Genomic DNA, 23840 nt, shown 5'->3' with positions numbered 1-23840 from the left:
GTTATGTTTCGGTCTTATAACAGGAGAAGTCTTGTTATCTTAACTAATACACTCTCGACAAATTATTCTCTGCGATCTTTGCAGCTACGATGAGTGTTTGATATCTCTTACAATTGCAAAATGTTGCAATTTAACTTAGTGCTAATGCTTGAACTTAAGCTTCGCTGATCTCGTTGTCAGCCTTCCAGCTATGCTCTGGAAAATTTGCTTACTGCTAACGTATATGCTTCTCCTGTTCGGATTTTTCTCTGTGGTGTGGTTGAATGGTTCTTTGGTCTTGGGCTATGGTTTGGTGGCTTTTGGGTGTGGTTTCTTGATGATGGTAGTTCTTTGGAAGAAGACTCAAAACTTAAGTAATACACTCTCGATAAATCCTCCCGCAATTTGCGGCTACGACGAGTGTCTTGGTGTCTCACAAAACTGCATAGCGCTTGCAGCTTATGTTCGGGCTAATACTTGAACTAAAATTTGAACTGATTGCATTCTGTGTCAATCAGCATTCCAGCTAAGTTCTGGAAGATGTGCTTCATAGGTACTGTTGTATTTGCTTCTCTCCGTAGAACATTCATCTGTATTCTTCGTTTGATGGGGTGGCTATTGCTTAGGTTATGGTTGGTGGAGTATGTTTGTTGAGGGTTTGATTATTATGTCTTTAGAACTACAATATCTGATTATACTACAATGAGGAATTATGGACATGATAAGAATGGAATATTTTGCCTTGGATTTTGATTTGTTTAACATTAATTTTGCGATATGATGACTTAGAGTCTTGACCGATTAGCGATAATTTTCAATTGACATTATTGTTCATTGATTAACTTGAAGTATTTTTACTTAACCGCGCTGCGTATTTTTAGCTTGACAGATGTTTCCAAGCATGGTTCGGCGACTGATGTCTTCATTCATAACTGTGTCGACTTCAGGTTGTTCTACCTGTTGGTGTTTTCGAATGATTGGTGCTTACTAACAGTTGTTTACAGGTATGGCAGTCTAGTAAAGCTTGATGTTGTTTCGTTTTTTGTCAAAGAGCATTTTTTGGTACCGCGAGGCGTATTTTATGCTGCTAGTGGTTCTAGGCATAGTTTGTTGACTTTGTCGTTTTTTACAGCTTCGTGGTTCTAGCGATATTACACGTTCGAAGAACTGGATTGTTTTCTTCGGCCGCTGTGCGTGTTTTGATGTTGCTAGTAGTCCTGGATGTTGCTGGTTGACTTTAGTCATTATTCATAGCTGCGTGGTGTAGTGATGTTTTGTTTTTTGGTGAAGGATTGATTCTTAGCCGCTGTGCGTATTTTGGTGTTGATGTTAGTTCTCGACGTAGTTCGTTGACTTTGCCGTAGTTCATAGCTGTTTCTTGTTGTGCTGTTTAGCACTCGGTGAACGGTTTAATTACTTTGCCGCTGTGCGTATTTTGAAGTTGCTAGTTGGTTGACTGTTTGGTTGTCGTCTTTCGTAGCTGCGCGGTTTGCCGATGCCGATATGCGTGTTTCGATGTTGCTAGTTGTTCTTTTGGAGACCGGAGTGTCTGCTTTGCCGCTTTGCGTGTTTTGGTGTTGTTTGTTGGTTGGCTGTTATATTTGCCTTCGTACATAGCTGATTATTTTCTGATGTTTCTCGTTCGGTTGACGGTTTGATTTCTTCGCCGCTTTGCGTGTTTTGTTGTTGTTTGTTGGTTGACTGTGTGGATTGTCATCTTACATAGCTGATTTAGTCCGATGTTTCTCGTTCGGTTAACGGTTTGTCTTATTCGCCGCTTTGCGTGTTTTGTTGTTGTTCGTTGGCTGACTGTGTGGATTGTCATCTTACGTAGCTGATTTAGTCCGATGTTTCTCGTTCGGTTAACGGTTTGTTTTCTTCGCCGCTTTGCGTGTTTTGTTGTTGTTCGTTGGCTGACTGTGTGGATGTCATCTTACGTAGCTGATTTAGTCCGATGTTTCTCGTTCGGTTAACGGTTTGTTTTCTTCGCCGCTTTGCGTGTTTTGTTGTTGTTCGTTGGCTGACTGTGTGGATGTCATCTTACGTAGCTGATTTATATAATGGAACAGGATTTTAATCCGATTTGATGTCTTTGGCGTGGTATACACCCTGGTAGTCGCTGGAGACATCTTCTAATCGGTAGTTGTTAGCGCCTATCCGTTCTCTTACGAAACAAGGAACAAATTTGGGTCCCAGTTTTTTCGTTTCCTGTTTTGACTTCGATGAAAGCTGAAACGATCTTCTCCAAACTAGTTGACCTACTTCGAAACTCCTATTTCGGGCTCGAAGGTCGTACCTTGCCCTGCTTTTTTCGTGAGCATCTCGAATTCGCTGTCTTACAAAGTCATGTACTTTTGATAGTGCTTTGATTCGTTTCTGCTGCTCTTCCTGAGGATTCTTGGAAGCGTTCAGATCCTGTATCTTGTAGTTTTCGGTGAACACGATCATTTCTCGGCCGTAGTTAGCGAAGTGTGGCGAGATCCCGGATACTTCGTGTCTCGCTGTGTTGATCGCGCAAACTATCTGCTGCAGATGTTCGTCCCATGATCGGTGGTCGTCATCGATGAGTGCTCGTACACAAGTGATGAGTGTGCGATTCACCCGCTCGGCGTTATTGCACATTGGTGAATAGAAAGCAGTTTTCATGTGCTCAATCTTGTATCTTCGGAGTAAAGAGACAAACGCAATGGCTTTAAATTGAGATCCGTTGTCTGTTAGTATTATGCGAGGCGTTGAGAATTTAAGGAATACATATTTCTCTAGAAAATTTATCATTCCGCCAGTTTCAGCAGATCTGAACGGTTGAGCGATTACATATTTTGTAAACCAGTCGACAATCACGAGGATTACTGTGTTCCCTTTCTTCGACCTTACTAGCGGACCGACCCAGTCGATCGATACTAATTCCCATGGTTGAGCTGCAGGTTTCAGACCTCCCATTGTCGGTGTTAAGCATTCATTTGGCGCCTTGACTGCCTTGCAAACGGAACAGTTTCGTACATATTTCTTGACGTCTACTGCCATGTTTGGCCAATAGAATGATTTTTGTATTTTCTGCAACGTGCGATCTGCACCCAGGTGCGCTGCTGTAGGTATGTCGTGATGCTTTCGTATTACCTCCTGCCTTGCTTCATCGGGAATAACCTGCTTCCAAACGTGCGTTCTTGCACCAACTTCATCTGTAGTGGTGCAGTGTTTGAATAGTTCACCTTGAACGATGCGAAAATTCGGGAATTTATCGGGATCTTCGGTAGTTCCTTTTACTAAGTTCGAATACCATGGATCGTTGGATAGCTGTAGTGAGTTGATTTCGATTCTGCTTAAGCAGTCTGGTACTTTGTTCAATGCTCCTTTTCGATATTTTATATCAAACTGGAAGGCGTTGAGTCGCAGAATCCATCGGGACATCAGAGCTGATGGGTTTTTCATGTTTCGAAGATATTTCAAACTAGCATGGTCACAATACACGATAAATCGGGAGCCTTCGACGTATCCCCTGAATTTTTCAATACATCTTATAACCGCCAAGCATTCACGCTCCGTTGGGGAATATTTTCGTTCAGACGATGAAAGTTTCTCTGAGTGGTAACAAATAGCTTTTTCCTCTGCATCCTCTCCTTGAGTCAGGACTCCACCGATGGCTATTTCACTAGCATCACATGCTATTTGAAAAGGTTTTGTGTAGTCTGGCGTTGTTAGAACTGGTGCAGTGGTTAGACATTGTTTGAGACGTTGAAAAGCTAATTCGGCATCTTCGGACCATCGAAATTTCGTTTTGGATCTCGTCAGTTCTGTCAGTGGTACAGCAACTTTGGCGAAGTTCTTGATAAAGCGCCTGTACCAGCCAGCCATACCTAGAAAACGTTGGACATCTTTTCGGTTAGTGGGCTGTGGGAAATTGGTGATTGCTGATGTTTTGTCGGGGTCAATGTTCCACCCGTTCTCGTCCAGAACGTACCCTAAATATTTCAGTTTGGGTAAACAAAAGCTCGATTTCTTTTTGTTAATGGTGAATCCTGCGTTTCGGAGTCGATAGGCTACTTCTTTTAACAGGTGTACAAATCTGTCGAAGGAATTGGCTGCGATGATTATATCATCCAGATATGCGAAAACTTCAGGTTCCAAATCAATAAACAAACTCGTCATAACTCTGGCAAGTGCCTGGCTAGCAGTGCAAAGTCCGAATGGAACTACGCAATACTGGAAATGACCGCGCTGTGGAATTGTGAATGCAGTTTTTGGTTTCGAGGCGTGGTCTAATGGTATTTGCCAAAAAGCTGCTTCTAGATCGATTGACGCCAACCATTTACTTCCGCTGAGATTCTGCATTATTGCTGCTATTTGAGGAATGGGAAAAGCTTCTGGCACTACGATTTTGTTCAGTCCTCTTGCGTCCAAACACAAGCGTATCGAATCGTCTTTCTTACGAACTGCTACTACAGGAGAGTTCCACGGACAGCAGAAAGCTTCTTCTATCACACCCATCTTTAACATCCTGTCAACTTCCTTATTAACATCTTGCAGAATGAAGCGAGACATTGTGTAGAACCGTTGCTTCACTGGTTTTGCTCCATTGGTGTCAATTGTGTGAGTGTACAGATGTGTTCTTCCTAGCTTGCCTGTCGATTCAGATGAAGGGAATTCTTCCACTGCTTCTTTCAATCGCTGTTTTTGTTGCTCAGATAGACTGTTTAAGCGAGCATTGTTGTCTTCTGCGATGCTGTTCACGAGTAATTTCATTTGAAATTTGTTAAAGAAATCCATTCCCAGAATAAAACTGTCAGGTAGGTTCTCTAAGCATATTACTGGCATAACGTGTCGCTTACCATTGAGTTCTAGCGGCAGCATGACGTAGTGTGATATGTTGTGTTTTGTGTTATCGGCTGTGAATATTGATCCTCGTCCTGGAATTTTCTGTAGTTTAAGAGTTTCCGCAATTTTGGTTTTACTACCTCCTAGGAGTGAACACATTGCTCCTGTGTCCAGCATGCCTTTCATCGGGATTCCTCTGCATGTCACGTCAAGATACGGCCTGTTATCAATTGTGGTGATGTTGTGTACTGCTATGTTTGACTGGCCGAAGTTTTTAACTGTACATTTGGTGGGGTCGAGTTTGGTTTTCGGCAGCAAAATTGGACCCTCTAGCAGTTGCCGCCTCGGGCGTTTCCCGGATGGCTTTGCATGAGATCTCTGGCCATTTGGATACAATCAGTACAGTTCCGTACCGTGTAACCTTGCTTCCCGCAACGATAGCAAAACAGGTGTGTTTTCGGAAATGGGCACGTGAGGAAGAAATGATCATCTCTGCCGCATTGCCAGCATCTCAATGTCGTGGTCGGGTTGATTGGTGTTGGGCGATTCATCATTCTGAAGTTTTGCCCTTTATTGTCCACTTGAACTGCGTTGCAACCTGCACCATTCAGTTCATTTCCAAATTCGGATACTTCGGTCTGTCTTTCCCTTGTGGATTGATAGTTGTGTATCGATGGATCTAGAGGTATATTGCTGTCGTACTGTTGTGATGAGTCTAGCATGTTATGCTGCATCAACGACGAATTCCATTGTTGTGTGTTCTCACTTTCAATTGCGTTTATTCCGTGTTGAACTGTTGGCCTATTGTCCCTCTGCATCTGTGGTCTAAGCTGTCTGTAAACGTTTGCTCGTCCTAATTCTTGTGGTCGATTTGAATTTGCTGCGAAACTACCACTATTGATATTCGCTTCATCCACCTCTTCACATACTTTGATTAAGCTAGCCAGTGATGAAACTTGAGCGGCGATAGTTACTAGCCTGAAGTGTTGATTCAAGTTCGTCCTAATGATGTGGAATTGGTCCATCTCCGAAAATGGAGGATCAGCTGCACCAAACATTAAAGTCATTTCCCAATTGAAAGTTTCAAAAGATTCATTCGGCTTTTGTACTCTGCAATATACTTGTTTTCTTATCAACTGTGCAAAGTCTCGTGGAATGAATTGTTGTTTAATTTTTGTTTTGAATTCGTCCCAGGAAATATATGCGTTGCATGACAAGCAAAACCAGTCTAAAGCTTTGCCAACTAGCAGAAATTTTATTTGTGACATCAACTCGTCACCATTCATGTCATCAGTCATTGCAAATTTCTCTACCTTCTTAATGAAAATAATCAGATCCAAAGGACTACCTTTTCCGTCATACTTAAAAGGCCAGGCGTGAATTGGTTTTCCTCTTGGTCCTCTTTGATGCCTATTCTGTTCCCTGAGAATCGAAAGCAATACTTCATCTCGGAGCTCCTGCGACATTTCATTGTTCTGATTCTCCCGATGTAAACCTCGATGCCTCTGAGAATTGCCTCGATCTGGTAACGGCGGCGCCTGATGCATCTCTACTTGCTGCAGAGCTGCATTAGTGTTTTGATGAAGTGTCTGATGATTCTGGATTACTTGTTGTGGCTGCGCAATGGGTAACTGCCTCAGTCTTTCCAAGATCTCTTCCAACAGCTCCGTTTGATTCCTTTTGTTGGAATCGATGTCACGTCTCGCATCTGCGTTGGTGTTGGATTTGGGGATTGCTCCAGTTCTCTGCATAGTTTCCATCCGACGACTTAAATTGACCGGATCTGTCGATGGTACAGTTGCACCCCTGGTGCTTCGATCGTTCCTCAAATCCTCTTCACCGAAACCTCTAAAAGGGCTGGATGTTCTCGGCATACTGTCCGAAATCGTCAAATTTGCTGCTGCCTCAAGCTGAGTGTTGTCTACACCACCAGTATCTTCATTCGATGTCAATATTGTATGTAACTGTTTCACTTCACTTGTAAGTTGCACTAGTAACTCACTACGCGGTTGATCCTTCGGAATTAAATCCAATCTATTGCGGTAATGCTCAAGACGCGAAAGCAATTGCTTTTTCGAATTCGAATCGTTATCAATGACAGCTTTACGTGTATTTAATTTGATCGCTTCTAAGTTTGTTAAACATATGTTGAGATTATCTTCAATATTCATCACGTGATCTGAGGACTTAGCAAAAGTGTTTGCTTTTTTCTCCTCCGTGATTAATGATCGCAACGCACTAAGTTTAGTTCTGCGATTGCTAAAACCAAGGTCAAATTTGTTTCTGAGCCGAAGCTCGTAATCAATTTCCTCATCATTCAAATCAATTATGTCCATTTTAAATTTTATTTTTGTAGTATTTTACAAAAGTTCTATTTTATTCGGGCGCCAATGTAGCAGATCTCTTGCCGGAATTTTTAAATTGCAGCAATCTTGCTGCTCTGCAATCTGTGCACGAAATGAAAAGAGTGCGTCAGATGCGAATCAAACCATTAATGAATAAAAACCATAAACCTTAAGCTTACCTTGATGTTTCTGGTGATATGTTCACGCTCGGAACATCACGCTCCTCTTCTCGGCAAGAAAACGACGCAAGAATCCCTTCAGCGCTCGAGGCTGGAACACTAGCTTGAAACGCCTTGTTGGGCGGCAATTCCCGGCATCAAACACTGGCCTTTGCTCGGGGCCGGATCACGAGCAAGGTCCTTTTGGCGCTGGGGGCCGGATGAACAAATGGCCACTCAATCAGCACTCACAAACCCGACATCCACTTATGGACATTGCTCGGGGTCGGAACACGAGCAACGTCCCTCTTGGCGCTGGTGGCCGAAATAAAAAAACAGCACCTTAATCGGCGCTTAAACAACGGCACTCAAATTCCCTTCGGCGCTCGTGGCCGGAATACAAATAACCGCTGACCCGGTTTTGTTCTCCGGGGTAACTTCCCCTACGGCGCTAGTGGCCGGGGAATAAAGTACAGTAGGCAAGAGTGCCTGAAATAATTTGCAATCCGCTCCGGTGGTGTTGGTCGCTGCGCACTGAGGGTCACCACAGTTCACTTTGAGGTGAACAGCTCCCTCAAGTGCTGGCCGGAATTGACTTCTCTTCGGCAGTAAGCACCCTTGAAGCGATCCAACACCGGTAGTCTCCTGCAAGCGATGATCCAACGCGGCGACGATTCCACGTGTGTGTGGAAAATGCCACACCACAAAAAAGCCCTGCAACATGACCATCATTAGTTTTTTATTCCTAACCACAAAATTATGATTGCCTACCTCTTTTCAGAAGGCCTCTTCGTGCTGGATCTCGTCGGATCTTCGCTGGGTCGATTCGGACGCAAAGGGGTTCCTTTCCCCTGGCACTATCCGGAATTCCTGTGTAAAAACGAAGGGTAATTGCAGTTAGCATTCTGCAAACGAAATCTTTGCTGGCCGTTACCCGTCTTCCGGGTCTGAATGACGGAATTGTTGTTTTAGTAGGAAAATGTCATCAGACATTCACTTACCCGAATCTCGGAGTGTTGACGGGTTGTTTGCTGCGGACCACAATTTCTTAATTAGCGTTTTCCAAACTTTTGGAAAGACGCGTCGGGAAAACGTGTGAAGCTTTTTTCCCACTTTTTCTGTTTGGTCAAATGTCACTTGATATGTGGTAGACCGGTCGGCGTGTACGTCTAAATTTTATGTGATTTTAGACTTTGGGTTTTTTGTGACCCAGTCAATAATTGTAACAAAACTTCAGGCTCGTTGAGCGACCCCTTCCCGTGATCCGATTTGGCCCAAATTTCTCATGAGATCTTGCTCTTGGCCTAGGATTAATTTTACCCTGCAGCGCATTACATTTTACAGGTTTTGAATTTCCCATACAGATTTGGGCCAGTCTACTAGGTAGTAGTTGAAGATAAATTATGATTTTTATATGAAAACATTCATTAAAAATTGTATAGAAATCACGTTTTTAGGTACATGCCTGAAATATTGTACCTCGCCTAACTTCAGATCCCGTAATATTAAACGTTTAAAAAACTTCAGAACTTCAAAAAATTCATCTTTATAGTTCAACAATCACTATGCAAAATTTCAATCATAGGCGTTTTGTCGTTTCTGAGATATCGGAGTTTAAATTGTAAAAGTCCGAAAAGTAAATTTTGTGTAGAAATTCTGTATCTCAGGTAACATATACTTTAGAAAACTCAAATTCTGTAAAAAGTAAAATAATAATGAGATTATTGATCAGAATAAAAAGTAATGAAAGTTCAAACTCGAAGTGATACTGTGCGAGCTTCCTTTTTGTTTAGAAAGAAAGGAAAAAATTGATATTTGTTCCGGCCTTATTTGGTCAGTTTTTATTTGGTGTCTAACAATTCCCCAAATCCTTCTTTAAATCCAAAACAACTAAATTTTGAAAAAAAAAAAAAAATTAAAAACTAGCTGATTCGATTGAGCTTCTAGATTGTCTTGAGTCTCAAAGTAACTTTAAGGTTTTAAGGTTAAAGGAGCCACCCTTTTGAAAAAAATGTAGGAGGGATATTTAATGAAATAAAAAATATGTATGTTAAAATTATTGAATATGACAGTCTTCCTTCATTGAAATGGGAAGCTTCAATCAATACAATATATCATCCAATTTTGTAAAAACTTATTTGTGAATTCAACAAATCATCTCGTTATGTCAAAACGCTTACTTTCATTATTTTTTTTTTAAATACTTCAAGGGTTTTTGAAATTTTGTCAATTTCTTGATATTTTTTGCGGAATCCCCCCACCCTTTTTTTATATTCGGAAGGGTTTGAAAATGTTATAGAAACCATTCTCGGTTTTGAAAACGGCTCACACCAAATTTTTCGTTGATTAGTTCAATAGTTTCCGAAAATTGTTCGAATTGTGTAAAATTTTTGATAATTTAGTCTGATCCGGTACGAAAAACACGTGCTTCGATCCATCTAAGTATCATTGTATAGATCAATGCAAAGTCAGCCTATCGACTTTGCTTCTTCTAGACAATGATACGATGCGGGTCTTGTACGGCAAGAAGTTTTCTCAAAACACGCTCTTGGCTCATTTGATTTCTTTATTAACATTCATTAGTATGATGCAAAATGATGAAACATAGATTTTTGGCTGAATTTGAATCCAAGAAACAGGCTTCAAATTAAAAAATAAAAATGTTATTAAATAGTCAGAAACTATTAAATAAATTTTCTCTAGTTTTAAGTCAACGATGGCAGCCCTATCTTGCAATTAAACCGAATCTATGTCCATTTTCGAATATCCGGGATTGATGCAGGTGTGCTGGATGATTTTGGTCAAGAAATAAGTAATTGGTACCGTGTGAACGCCTTGGAAATTCGAAGATCACTAAATCAAAAAATAGTATTGTATCAAGGTCACTAAAAGTGAATTTCCTGGACCGATAATCAGAATAATGTTTTACTTTCTCAAACTCAGAATGTTTGTTTCATCATTTCACTTCATTTTTATGAAGAAAGTAAGTAGTTCGGTAAAGAATTATAGCTAAAATATAAAAATTCTTTAGTTCTAGAAGAGCATCTCTTAAAACCCCCTTTTAAAACCTTTGAAAACCTTTGGGATTCTAAAAAACTTCTTAAAAGGCAGTTATCTATTCAAATAACTCGTAGAAACATTAATATTCACTTTTACACAGTAAATTTTTAGAAATAATCTTGTTTTTGTTGACAAACACAAGTGATACTTTTCTTATTTCGCACCCCTTTTTCATATTTTTGGTCCTTAACGCCAATTACTTCCGAGTAGGCCTTGTTCGGGTGCGGACGCGTTTTTCTGTCAGCTCGTAGCTCTGCAGTTTTTATTTGGTTTTATTGTATTACTTATGGTTTAAGAAACTAATGGATTTCAGTTAAGTAGTTTCGAGAGTGATAGTCGCGTTCTTATTGTATTGATTAACGATTTTTAGTTTCTGCTTTAGTGCAAATATCACGACGCGAATAGGTCTCGGTGGGACATTTGTCGCGTTCGGTTCGGTTGATAATGAATTGTTCAGTGTTTCCATAAAAATTAGACGGGAAGGATATTATGGCATGGTTTAATCTGAAGAAAAATACTTGGAGAAGGAATTGGTGGAAAATCAGAACCCTCCAGACTCCATACTCGATCAGTGGAAAAAATATCACAAGTGTTTTGTGGCTTGCCAAGGGATAAGTGTCAAACGAATGCTAAATACCGGAAGACGTATTGAAACCGTCATTGTTCGAGAATGATTAGCGGCCATCATCGGTGAAGAAAATTGCAACTTGGGGTTGCTGCATGTGTATGTGCACAATGTTCTAAATGCTAGACGTTTGCTGAAGCCAGTTGGAGCATGTTTGATTGGATGATGATGGTGCGGAAGAAGCTTTCATTGGCGAGAGTAAAAAGGAGGCCGAGCCCCGGTGAGGAAATTCCATTTATTCACTTTCTTTTCCTTACTTATCATTATTTTTCTACGTGAACGTCACCAACACTATTCATATGCTATGGTTGCGGATGGTTGACAGCCAGCTTGCTTAGATGCGGAAGAGTTCTTTTTTATGTTTATGACCGAGCAACGTGTCTGACGACATGCATGTGAAGTTATTCTAATTTTTGCTTAATCCCTTGTTTATTCGACACAACACAATTTTATCATCAATATAAAAAAAATATACCGAAACAATTTTTCCTTTTTATATATCCTCTTCATCTCATCTTTTATCCGGTTTACACATGTTCCCATACTAACGGAATATATCAACTTATTTCAACATCAGTTAAATCAGCTTCATTGAAAGTGTATTTAATTCGTTACACATTACATTTTAAATAATAATAATTTTTTTTTCCTCTGCAAATGTGATAAATTTGTCCTTCACTACACACAAAACATACTTCATTTAAATCTTAAAATTCAACCGAACAAACACAAGGGTGGCCGGTGAACCGGGAAAAACGGTAATTGAAAAAACACCGAAAAACTGACATTTCAAATTTAAATTTTTGATACAGATTTGATTCAGAACTCAGAATAGTAATCAAATCCATATGAGGCAAAGAGTTGAATTGCACTGATGAGTTTCCAAAAACGATCTTATTCAGTTATCACAACCTTCATTAAAAATTAAAAATTGAAATGAACAAAACTGTGATTCACTTCATCCATATAAAAAATAAAATAATATTTAAAATATCTCTTTATAAATATTCTTCAAAGTATGATAAAATTATCTCTACTCTAAAGGGTCGTTTTTGAAAACACAAGTGTATCAGGAACAAGATTTAGGAAAACAAGTTAGTTTAAAGAAAATCTAAATACGATTTCTACTTTATTATTAAATTCTTATCACTGCCTCAAAGATAGAAATTAGGTGTTTCCTTAGGAAAAATCTAGGAGCATAGGTGTTGTAGGAAAACTCGATCACACCATTACCAAAATGGATCCTGATCTAAAACCTTTCCTCTACTAACACAACCCTTTCCTTGGATATTTATGTAAATATAGATTCGCAGACGTATAGACGGTTTCTATAGTTGGAGATATTGACTTACTTTTGTTTCTGAGTTTTTCAAAATTAATCTTTGGAATATAAAGGGACAAAAGGTTGCTAATTGATCCTATGAAGTATCCTACTAACAATCCTTCCTTCATTCCTCATTGACTACTAGGACGTGGCCGGCGCCGGTATTGATCATTTTCAAAGGGAGAGCTGTGCATTGTGAATGAACCGCTAATCCCAAGCACCATTCTATTGGCCCTTGCACAAAACTGATGGCCTCGATCAATCACGGAGTAGCAACCATTGGCGAGGTAGAACTTGTTCTGCTTAGCCACGCCAGCGATCATGTAATTTTAAGTGCATAAGTTGAGCAAAGTCTAATCAAATATGCTATCTGAAGTTTTAAATGAATTATCATATCTAAGCACTTCAAGTTCAATGATTTAAGGTGGATATGAGTAGCCAACTAAGCTAAGCTAAGCTAACGCCAATTACTACGTCTGAAAAAAGTAAACTTATGCTTGATTTATTCATTAAAGAATTCAAAATAAATTGTAGAAGAAAATTTTGGTGATTTTCAATCAATCGTATTTTAACAAGCAAAACACATAGTGATACTATTCTTATTTCGCTCACTGTAAAGATGAAGATTACTGTCAAAAGTTACGTTAGAAACGTAGAATACCATACCATTTTAAGCTAGGTAAAGTGTCACTAATATAACTTTAAAAAAAATGTTATGGAGCAAATGAAAAAATGACCTAAGATACCCAACACTCCTCAAAACCTTGGGTTTAAAATCTTTTAATCGATTTCTTTGAATTATTATTCATATTTGAGGAATCTTAATTATTCAAACTTCAAAATGTAAAGTTTGAAATGCTAAGGAATAATTGGTACTGAAAATTTGAAAAATAAATGCGTGTATTTTGTTTGCAAATCTTAAAAAATAGTTCTTTTAGACGTCCGTGGGTTTTTTTCGTGGATAGTTGTTGGATAGGTGAGAATCTTATCTATAATGTAGTAAATTTTCAAAGATGCCTTTTTTGCTGAAAATCGTTCTTAAAAATACCCCGTGAAATAGTTTAATTATACGTATATAGTCGTCTTTGAAGGATAAATTGTTCAACCAAAGATCATCCTACAAAAAACTGGAAACGTCTCTTCCACTCTAAACAACTTAAAATCCCATGAAATTTTTCTTGAATTAGATTAGTAAAAAGTAAAAGTGAAAAACTTCATCAGCCACAATACATTACAAAAGTTTATAAATACCATACTTATTGGCATACCTACACACACTCATCCCGCAAACGCCACCATTATTTGTTTGTATTTCAAAACTTAGTTAAGTCTATAGTTAACGATCAGACGACGGTGAGTAAATAAATCATTTGGCCGTCTTTTGTTCATTTGTGAAGCGTTAAGTTGGAACAACAAAACGAAAAAAGAAAAGAGCATAGCGCTTCGGGAAAAGAAGATTGGATTGGATTGGACCTGGTATCGAAGCTCAAACAACATTCCACCTACCTATAACGTTCTTAGAACAACTGCCCAAAACGAGTCGACGTGTCGTGTATGTAGAATCTGTATAGAGTGTATACATATTTCTCATATAGGGGCATATCAACATCTAATAAACGACTCTTTCTCCGGCGCACAACAAACAAAATCTAACCGGGACTTTTTTTTATGAACTCTACCAATCAACAACCTTGCATTGCATTTTTGGCCACGCTAGGACGTGTCATCTGCAATGATGCAATTGATGGCTTTTAATCCATCGCTTCCTAAATCAGTTTTTGCGATGATTTTGAAGGTATTCCTATTGTATCCCAAATTTATTTGATGATCTTATTAAATTTCCCAAAAACATGAGTGATCTCCCTTTGATCAAACTCGAATGAAATCTTCGCATGCTTTACGAAAGTGACTCACATACTTATTTCTCAAATCGGTAAAGAATTTTTAAAAGGGTGAGTGCGCCAAATGTGAACAAATAAAGTTATTGGTTTGGTTAAAAAGTACGTTTGGAAATATACACTTCGACAGCACAAAGTTATCTGAATGATATTTGGTTTTCGAGAAATGAAGAAAATAAAATAATATTTTTGCATAGAGAGCTTAGGGAGCTGTCAAACTTTGAACGCGTTTTTCTTGAAACAGTGATGTTCGTTCGAACATTCGAACGTTCGAACATTCGCCGTCTTCAAATTCGCCACCGTAATATTTTTCTGTTTTGTTTTTGTCATCGTTTAAATAAATTTCGTCTGTAAAAATCTTTCCATTTCAAATCTTCACAATAAGATTTATTTGGCCCATTTTTTATTTTTCGACACGACCACCTCTTGATGCATTGCTTTTACATGAACTTTACACGGTTGCAGTCAATGGTGTCGTACGGTTACGACACGACATGCCGTCTTGAGGAGAGCAGAGGAGAGTGAGAAAATCGAAAAAAGAATAAGCCAGACTTTTTCGTCGTGGAGGATCCTACCAAAATGAGAAAATTAAATATTCAATGGAGTTGAAGAACCGATTTGTATGCTTTTGTTCTTATCTAGAAAACTAAACATCGACCCAATTGTTAATCAGCTAACGTGAATCATCACGCTAGATGGAGGTTGGATATTTTAAAGTGTACTTTTTTTCAAGAAATTATTGTGAAACAATTACTTTCCATATCATTTTTCGATCTATGTGAGAATCTATAATGAAATCATTAAATGAATATCGATCTACCGCAAACTGAAACGCGAAGCAGGAAGGATTGGGTTGATGATTAATACGTCCAAGACGAAGTACATGCTGGCCTGCGGATCCGAGACCAACCGAATCCGCTTGTACAGCAATAACAAGGTCACAGTCGACGGCGACGAGCTGGAGATAGTCGAAGACTTTGTCTATCTCGGCTCACTGGTGACCGCAGACAATGACACCAACCTTGAGGTCCAGCGGCGAATTATCAGCGTAAGTCGTGCCTACTATGGACTCCACAAGCAACTGCCGTCGAAATAACTTAGTCCTCGCACGAAGTGTAACCTGTATATGAGCATACGTTTATTGAATTCAAGATCTTTTTTATACATATGTAGCGTTTTTTTCAGACTTTTAAGAAAAAATACGGACAATATTATTCGTCACGGTTTCTCAAATTTTTACTCTAACACGGCTCATTAGGCGGTGCACACCTTCTTCGTCCATCGTTTTAGCTATCTTATTCCACCAGGTCTTCATCTGATTGTTATCTTTGACAAGCTTTTCCTTTGCCTTGAGTCTCCTCTTCGTGATTGCCCAGTATTTCTCAATAGGTCGGAACTAGGCGTAATTGGGTGGGTTAAGGTTTTTCGCAACAAACTGGTCCCCTTTCTCTGTATACCAATCTTGAAAGAATTTGTTGTAATGACAGCTTGCTAAATCTGGCCAAAACATTTCGGGATGATCGTGAGATCGAATGAACGGGGAAATTCGTTTTTCATGACACTCTTTTTGGTATAGTTCCGACGTTATTGTCATATTTGTAAAGAAAATTTTTGTTTTTTTGTCACAGCTGCAAATGCCCTGCCAAATCACAAATTTTGGTAAAAATTTGTCGACATAAGCAAATTTAAATTTGGCTGGAACATCTTCCGAGCCGTTCCCAAGTAAAATTTTGGACCCGGGATTTGGCCGAAGTCAGCCTTGACATAGCTTTCATCGTCCATCAGAAGACACCCGTTGAATTTGGCCAGTACCTGGTCGTATAGATTCTGAGCCTCTGGTAACACTGTTCTGTTTTATGGTCCGATTTGGCTGTTTGCTAGCTCGATACGACTTGATTCCTTCCCGGAGTCGAATTCTGCTCACGGTACTATAGGCAGCACCGAATTTTCTGGTCAAATCACAGTCCGGCAGATTGGAGCAAACAGTTTATAACATACAAGACGAGTTTCGCTTCTTTAAGCCTCAAGGTATGAGCCGTTTCAAATAAAGAAATCACGAAATTGAGAAAAAAAACGTTACTATCAACTATAGATGAAAAGTTATGTCCTTTTTAGTAGGGAACTTAAGATTATGACATTTTCATAGACAAATAGAAAGTTAGAAGAAATGAAAGGTGGGGAAAATGAGCCGGTAGAATTTATTTAGAAGCATTATTATCACATACCAATTTTTTGTTCAGCACGGGCCAACTACTATGAAGTGGTAGATAAATATACAGATCCACTACACATTAGTAGGCCAAGCGTGGTTCGCCCGACAAGCGGAAAATTTGCAGTGCGATCCCAGGGCTGGAAAACAGAAAAAGCGCTCAAATGTCAAATGTAAATTACCGACCAGTGAACAGAAATCAAATTTTGTTTCATTAGTATGATCATTATCAAATTTTTTTAAGATGATTTAATAAACCTTAAAAATGTTTTAGAATTACCCAAAAACCTATTTTTTTGATTCCATTTGAGTTTTTTTTGCTATGAGAAATAATAGATTGTAGTTATAGAAAAAAAAACTGAAACTGAAACTGAAATCCACCGGGCAAATGCGGGAAAATGCCAGAATCTTTCGAAAACTCGGGAAATATTTGGCTCAGTAAAAGTCTGTTTTGTGAAGTTTGGTCGAAATATGTCGAAACAAGTAGAAATGGATTGACAGTTCATCACCAGTTTCTTTCCTATTGACTTCGGGCGATTTCTACTAGGTTGAAACGGATCTATCTGCCGAGTTGAATCGGTTTCGACTAGTTTAAACTTGCTTCAATAACCGGGAATGACCGTAACGAAACCGTTAATCCAGGATGCTCACGGTTCTCACTCGAGGGATGTCGAGTCCTTAAAAGTCAAAAAATGTAGAAGAATCTGGAAGAGACTATTGCAAAACGGAAGCGAGAGGCAGAAAGTAAGCAAAGGAACTGGAAGCGAAAAACATTAACATTCAGAAAAATACTACCTATTATGCATGCCATAAGATTCTCTTGTGAACTGGCGCCATCGCCATAAGAAAAATCATTGGAATTCGTAAGATTGTCTTATGACGCGAATGAATTCTTCAGATGAACAACTACTTCAATAAGAGGTTGTTGTTTTTTATATGAGGGTCTTATGGACACAGAAAATGGCTTATTTGTAACATTATGGCCACCATCAGCAACACACAAACACCCGGTTCCAACAAAGTTACTTTGCCGCATAGGTCCTATGATTTTTTTTCCTTTCTACCGGTCAACATGCTGAAAAGTAAACAAAAAAACATGTGTTTGAATTAAGAAATAAATTCAACGTTCACAAAAAATAAACTTACCACTTAGAATAACCACCATAATCACTTTTAATTTTTAAGAAAACTCCACTTCTGTTTGATGCCTCGTATGACGAGACGATGAAAAATAATGACTGTTGGAATGAATGTGTTCATTATTTTTCCACAATGCTGTTTCTTCTATTTTTAATAAGAACTTACTTTGAAAATTGGAAAACTTTCATAAGACTCCTATGAAAATCAATTTCTTACTCTAAAAATCGGTTCATAAGACGTATCTTATGAAACTTATAATAAAAAAGTGCTAGCCGACGTTCAGAGCATGATGAATCTAGATATGGTGGTCTTACTTTGGCAAAAAGTGGACGAGGGTTGGATGCGGCGGTGGAGGCGAAACGCAGCCGAAATTTGTCAGCTGCCTGTTGGCTGGGCTGCTGGCATCGGGATACCAGGTGCTCTGATTTTTGTAAAACACGGAGTTTTGCCAATCATCAATATATTGCTCAGATAAATAATTCGCCATGGTTTTTGCGAATATAATCTATAGAAGCGAAAAAATTCTTCCGGCTGAGTTCCGGGCTGGTAAGCAAAGCTTGAAGACGTTGAACCAATAGACGACGGTGCCAATTTTGTCGGTAGCAGTGAGTAACATTAATTATCCATTACTTATAATAACAGATTTATGCTTATTCAACACTATTTTCTTCTAAAAGCTGTCTGGAAGCAACAGAAAGTCATCGAATCGGATGGTAACATGGCGACGTATGACATTCCATCGTCCAAGAAACGACTGGCCTTCCTGCAGGAACATCTGATGTTCATCGAGATAAAACAGCTGCTTCAGGAGGACCCCCGTCTGTTGCCATCGCTGCTCCAGAAGATCCAATCGAGTAATCCGGATCTGATGGGTATCATTTGGGAAAACCAGATGGAGTTTTTGGCCCTTTTGAACGAGGGAACCGGTGGCAGTGTCGTAGTGCATGATGTAGCCTCGACTGCCGCTTCGATGGTGAACACCTTGATGCCATCGATCAGACAAGCAACATCCGGTTTAGGATTATGGTTGTTTGGTGCACCCTTAAAAGATCCGGTTAATCACAGCTATTTCGAAGTATCCGAAAAGTGCGGAGTGTATTGTAATTAAGGAAATAAACTAAAACCCAATTTGATTTTAAATCTTTTGATCTTTGATCTACGACATTCACAGACATACATAGACTTTTTTTTCTTTGATTTTGTATCTCACACAGCTGGCATCCCTGGACTCCCTTTTTCGTAAACACTTCAGCCAGCCGTCAAAACTTTTATTCAATATGGCTGACCGTGCGATTTGGCATGTGAGACCACCATACTAGATTCATCATGGTTCAGAGAGAGAGAGACCAGCTTGATGGACGAAGAAATTAAATTTCTTAAAAATATCTGAGAAACAAATAAAGTGGAAAAACGTTATCAAACAAATTTTAATTGATACACCCTTTTTCTTTCATGAACAATCTAATTTGTTTAATATTTTCGACTCGAGTGCCATAGTTTAAAAAATTAAGAAAAGCCCCTGCCTATCAATCTAATGATTTGTCGTTGATTTGATAAAAATAACTGAAAAAAAACCATTCAAAGATCATTTACCACTAAAAGAAAGCTTTATCGATTTTCGTTTATATGATTTCAAAAATAAATATTCGAAATTTTGTTTTTGTCTTCTGCTTAACAAAATCGGGAATTTCGTAAGACCATGCGGGAAAAAGTCGGGAAAAATGCCGGAAATCAAAAATTTATTTTGAGTGGCCACCCCTATGGAACAATAGTTTTGTTGATTTTTTTTATTCCGGTACGAGTTTTGATCATAACCCAAAACAACTCTTTTCAAAAAGTGCTCAGTTTTCTGTCAAAAAGTAAAAAAAAAAAATGCTGCAAGAATTCTGCAGTGAATTTCTTTCTATTAACCTGGTCTAGGTGCGAAAGAACAGACTTTTCAAAATTATTTGCTTTTCCAGAACCACTCAAACAAAAATATGGTCACAGTATGAGGTTAACAAAAATTCGGTTAACCGAATGTATTGTGTAGAATTTAGAGATGGCATCATTACGATGACACAGATCGCATTCCACAAAAATAAAAACATACAAGTTCTCAACCATTCTCTGGAGAAAAATAAAAACATCCAATGTGACCAAGCTCTTAAAATCTGTTCAAAACACACATCGGGAACACACTTAACTGAATTAATGAGAAGCCGTTGCCGCCTAGTTATTTAAACCGGACGTTGGATGAGCTCTGGGGACAATAATACTCGAGCATGCGCGCCATATTCTCGGTATTTGTCCTAGAAGAAATATGTGAAGATGAATTGCGGAACTGGTAGCCTTCTGAGTACGCCCTCCCTCCTCCATTGCTCTTTTTATTTTTTTACTCCAGCCGGTGCGGCGAAGCGATGCGATTTGCATGCGGGCGGCTAATTTATTACATCCAATGACGATGGGACGAACGGGATGGGAATGGAATATAATAAGTGAGGTTTTTTTTTCTGTGTGTTCATACATTTTTGCAAACAGACCGCCAATCGAGGGAGAGACAATCGTTATTGATTGTTGTCGTTTGGCTCATTGTTCGCACCCCAAGGGGGACGTCTTTGAGACACACAGTAGCAGATTGTGGGTGGTCTTCGAACAATAATATTTATCAGCTGCACACAGTGTGTGCATATTCTGTGGAAAAAGTTATTTATAAAACAGTAGGTATTTCCCGAATACGTTTTGATGTTTGTCTTTGAAGATTATCGTTTTTATAATAATTTTAAGAATATATAGATATACATCAATGGAGAAGGTTAAATTTCTGGAAACTCGATTTTGAATATAGTGAACGGCCATTATCCTCTTTAAAACTCCAATGTTATTTCAGTTTGATTTCGGAGAGATCTGTTTAACTAAGAGTATTTCTTTCAAGATACGGTGGCTAGCACCTTGCAGATGCTATAATCGCCACGTTCAAAGAAAATAGAATGAAGTTCTATTCGCCTGTCATCAACTTATAAAAGATGGGTTTCGTTAAAAAAAAGTTGTATTGTTTCATTTTTGTTTTTCCTCATTTGTCACAATATTTTTCAAAATAATTTTTTTTGCAATGATGGAACAACAAATTTTATCACAATTTAACCAATGGAAAATGTACATGAATTCTTAGGACATCAAGTACCGCGAAACAATCTAAACCGTAAAAAAACCCAGAATTCGGCATTGTGTATCTTAGAAATAACTGTACCAAATTTCATAAACTTAGTATTTTTGGGTTACCAGAAGTGTTGTGACAAATTTTTTTGAAGACAGATTTATTGTTAATTTTTTTAAAGCATGGATCTTAAATCTGGACGCATTAAAACAGGTCTATTTCGAAGCTATAAAAACGAAGTAAAAATGTTTTGTACTTTCGATGTAGGTTTTTCATTGCACAAATAAAAAATAATCCTACCATTCTTCTTCATCCTCTGCTTGACAATTGCCCAATATTTTTCGATAGGGCGGAATTGAGGGCAGTTGGGTGGGTTGATGTCCCTTTCCTAGTGGCAGCTTGCCAAATCTGAATTGGTTGACATTTCGTACTTCCGACTTTTTGAAAACAATACAGAACATTGATGTGCTTCCTTTCGGGATATTTTCAATGAATTCGTGGGGGTTGTTGTTGTATTAGTGAGGCAAGTTTTTCCTAGAGACGGCCAATTTAAGGAACACATAAAGGGCCAAAATTCGGCGCGGGTGCTACAATAAGGAGCATTTCAATCAATAGTTTGATCAGGTATACCTCAAATTATCAACCGTTTTCGAGCAAGGACATATTTTTACTGCATTTCAGGCTAGTAAGCAATCATATTTTTCGAAGGACTTTTGAAGGTACACATTACAGGAAGACTACAATCATGGGAAATCTAGTCAACCATGCCTTAGGGGCCAAGATTGGGTACATTCACCCTACCACAACACTCATTCAATTTTTATGTCAATATACTGTAATAAAGTTAGTTGATAACAAACTGATGATAATATAGTTTTTAACATCATGAAAGAGTTTTTTTAAGTTTTTGAATCAAAATTTAAAAAATGGCGCAATACATGTACAAATTTTTACATTTTTCGATGCCCTAAAAAACTTTACCTCGTGTGACGGATTGGCTTAATCATATCACCTACAAACTTTATATTGGTTTCATTATCCAATACCAACACTGTTGGTGTATACATATTTTTCGGACAATCACCAATTTTTTTAAATAAATATTTTTATAATTCAGTTAGGTGACTGGGGCAAAATGCAACAAAATGCAAATCAGTACTAAATCGCATAAATCGCGTTTCCATATGCTAGGATATGATTGTTTTGCATTATCGTTTGTTGGCATTAAAATTTCATCCGTCCTAAGATTTATTTACATGATTTAAGGAATATTTTGTAGTATTTTTTACCCCTAAATGTATGCAGCAGATAAACACTTTTTTCTTAAAAACATTTTCGACAGAAAAAAAGTAAAATTTAATTCGAACGAAACCAAAAGTTACTGCAATTGGTGATTTATGCGTTATAACATCACAAATGTATCAAAAACTTTAAATTTTTAAACGTAGTCATTTGACTTTTCATCAATTACAGAGTTTGTTGCAACTTACCCCTTTTTCTTAGTAGGGTGAAAATCGCATGTTTTTGTAAATTTAAAAATAACTGGTAAAACCAATAATTTTTCTGACTACGTCAGTTTGGTGTCCCATCAACCTTAAAACTTTTGATGTACAAGAGGTATGATTATCTGTAAGCATTAAGATTTTAGAAGCCATTGAAGTTGAAAAGTGTTGCATGTTGCCCCAGTTGACGGTACTTAAAACCAAATTGCTCTCGAAAATGAGAAAGTCATTATGCGTCTAAGATTCAAAGCATGTTTTAGGAGTTATTACAGGGTTGCCAGCAAACCGGGAAAACCGGGAACACCGGAAAGCCATTTTAAACTTATTTCGGAGCAAGTGTGCTATACTTACAAACATAACTCAAATATTACAAATTTAACAATGAAACTATTATCGGCAGAACTAAACTCAAAACTAACTACAGTCAAAAATTTCCAGAGAACTGAACTTTTTTTCTCGCTTGAAGAGGTTCCTAACTCAACCAGGTTCTCTTTTATAGAGGGTCAGCAACATACAAATGCATGAAAGTGATCTAGGAATGCAACTTTTCAACGTGTATTTGATATAAATCCACTTGACTTGACATTATGTTTCGATGTATTTTTTACATATTTTGATACCAACTATACAATTTTTTCTAGAACTCTATAAAAATTGTAGAAAATTTCACAGTGGCTTATATGTGCTACCTTAAAGTTGCAAGATCAATTCAACTGGACTTATTTTTGCAAAATTGTTGAAATTGTGGAGCAAAACAACGAATAGATGCCAATTTCGATAAATTCGTTAAAAACCCATGGAAACCTGTCAATTTGATACGAAAAGACTACATGTTAGAAGACGCCGAAGTATTTGTCATGATTTGTAACCTGTTAATAAGTTTTGGGATACTATTATTGGAAATTTGATGCCCTTTACATTTCTTTCTATTCACCATGATTTTATATAAAAAACGAGTATAATAAATATCGGGAAAATCATCATTTATAACCGGGAATATACCTTGAAAAAACTGGGATAAACTTTGAAATTTCGGAACGAACAATCGCTAGCAACCCTGTTATTAATTATAACTAAATAGAACCAATTTTTTTTTTCTAAGAAAGAATAAAGGTTAAACAATCGTTTGCAGTCAATAATTTATTTTTGTTTATAATGGTTCATGCGACCTAATCGAAACAAACTCTAGAATTCACTTCAACAAAATCATGAAGAATGATTTACTTTTTAACTAGATATTAAAGTAAAGAGTTTTGCAACTAACAGTTCATACAGTTCATGAATACTGGCACAATGAGTGCTGAAGGCCGGGAATGACAAACTTTTCACTCCCTTTTCCTAGGTTTAAAAGCTTCGGTGGTGGTCTAGCTCTAGCTAGGGCCAAGATCTGACTTGGTTGTTGTTGCCTGAGACTTTCATGTGGAAAGAAAAATAATCACACTGGGTTGCATTGCAGTCTCAGCTGCATCCAAATCATCATCCCATTGCAATGGATGATGGTTGTAAGAAGGCATCAACTCTAAGCAGCATTGTTCTGCGGTATCTACCTAATGAAGACACAACTAAACGCAGCTCTTTGTTCTGCCCACGCGATCATTACCTTACCTTTGCCTGGGCGCGCGTGAAGGGAAAAATCAACAATCCGAACCGAA

General features: G+C 38.1%; 1 protein-coding gene and 1 long non-coding RNA gene across 2 annotated transcripts in view; one reads left to right on the top strand and one right to left on the bottom strand.

The window, feature by feature from the left end:
* LOC129743719 (RNA/RNP complex-1-interacting phosphatase homolog) overlaps positions 1-23840 on the top strand; it is a 92442-nt gene that overhangs the window by 8150 nt on the left and 60452 nt on the right. The window lies entirely within an intron of this gene.
* Positions 7201-8490, bottom strand: LOC129743721 (uncharacterized). Its single transcript, XR_008736662.1, has 3 exons — positions 8296-8490; positions 8066-8164; positions 7201-8008 (listed from the first exon to the last, which is right to left on the bottom strand). It is a non-coding gene; the product is annotated as an uncharacterized LOC129743721 (long non-coding RNA).

This window comes from Uranotaenia lowii, chromosome 2 (genome assembly GCF_029784155.1).
Source record: "Uranotaenia lowii strain MFRU-FL chromosome 2, ASM2978415v1, whole genome shotgun sequence".
Lineage (NCBI taxonomy): Eukaryota > Metazoa > Arthropoda > Insecta > Diptera > Culicidae > Uranotaenia > Uranotaenia lowii.
The sequence above is the reverse complement of the archived record's forward strand: the minus strand, read 5'-3'. Positions and strand labels throughout refer to the sequence as shown.